Raw genomic sequence first — 1605 nt, forward strand, 5'->3', positions numbered from 1 at the left:
GTGTTTATCTCTTGAGGAAGGTAACATGGTTCTCCCTAATATGAGGTGCGACAGTGGTCAAAGTTCACATTTTGCTCTAGTTCTGCATCGAACATTCAGTTATCTCGTGGGTTAGATACAAAGGAATGTTCCTTTGACACTCTCCCAACACCTCCCTGTCAGGTTAGTATTCTGTCGCCAACAAAACCCAACTTTGAGGAAGTACTAGTGCGACATTTTAAATTCTCCCATCAGACATTCTTTTGTAGTATGATTGTGGTGAACGATTTAAACTCAGTTTGTGATGAATTGTGCACAGCTTGTTAATTGAAGTTTTTTAAAAATGTATTTATTAGTGTCACAAGTAGGCTTACATTAACACTGTAATGAAGTTACTGTGAAAATCCCCTAGTCGCCACACTCCGGTGCCTGTTCGGCTACACTGAGGAAGAATTTAGCATGGTCAATGCACCTAACCAGCACATCTTTCAGACTGTGGGAGGAAACCAGAGCACCTAGAGGAAACCCACGCAGACATAGGGAGAACGTGCAGACTCCGCACAGACTGTGACCCAAGTCAGGAATCAGGTCCCTGGCACTGTGAGGCAGCAGTGCTAACCACTATGCCACTGTGCCGCCTGACAGCTAGAACAAAGGTTAAGACTGAGGCAGACTAATTTCGCACAGAACCGGCCAATAGGTAGACATTTTCATCAATTTGGACCACTTAGGTCCGGTTAACACCCTCACATAAACGCTCTCAGCTAATCTTGGATTTAACTGCATGAAGCACCCATACCTCCAGCAACCAAACCCACCACCACTCACTCCCCATCCAGCATTATTTGAAGGCCAGCTATCCAACTTGCAGGTGAGGGGATTTTGACTTCTGCTGTTGCAGAGTTTATGGAGGTACCGTAATATGTTACCAGAGGACTTCTGCTGATTTGTTGTTTTTTTAAGAGAATGTTGCTACATTCTGACAGGGAGGACAGAGGAATTTTCTGTCCTGTCAACAGATAGTCTGCTTGAATTATATTTGCAGCACCTACTGAATATGGAACACAGGCTGCAGGGAGGGGAAGTTGTGCAGAGAGAGAGAAGGGAAAAAACTCTCGACAGAAAATCCGACCCACCAAACATCTTCAGGGACAGCTTCTCTATCCATTGCAGCCAGAAGCCAGGGGCCTGAAGTGGAACAAGGAGGCGGTCACTGAATTGGTCCTTTTCCTTCAGCAGCAACCACAGTCACACAAGAAGTTGAGAACAGTTGCTGCAGTGGCCATCGCACTAAATGTCTAAGCAGGCAAATCCTTTCCATGTTGGAACAGGCAACATTGCCAACATATCGCGGTTTTCCATCCACTGCTGTATCATGGATGTGACAGAGGCTCTGTACATCAGGAAATGAGACTTCATCATCTTCTTTCCAAACAAAGTGAATCAGGATGGGTGCGCAAACAGCTCTTCAGAGATTCTCAATGATACTGGAATACAGAGCCAGTAAAAGAGAGCCTCACAGGGAGAGGTTCAGGAACCACAGGAGTTACAATTGAATATGTGAGTGACCATGAGCATGAATGCCTTCATTCTGAAGTAGCTCACTGTTCCTGCCATCATTATATC

The sequence above is a fragment of the Mustelus asterias genome, chromosome 4, assembly GCF_964213995.1.
Source record: "Mustelus asterias chromosome 4, sMusAst1.hap1.1, whole genome shotgun sequence".
NCBI lineage: Eukaryota > Metazoa > Chordata > Chondrichthyes > Carcharhiniformes > Triakidae > Mustelus > Mustelus asterias.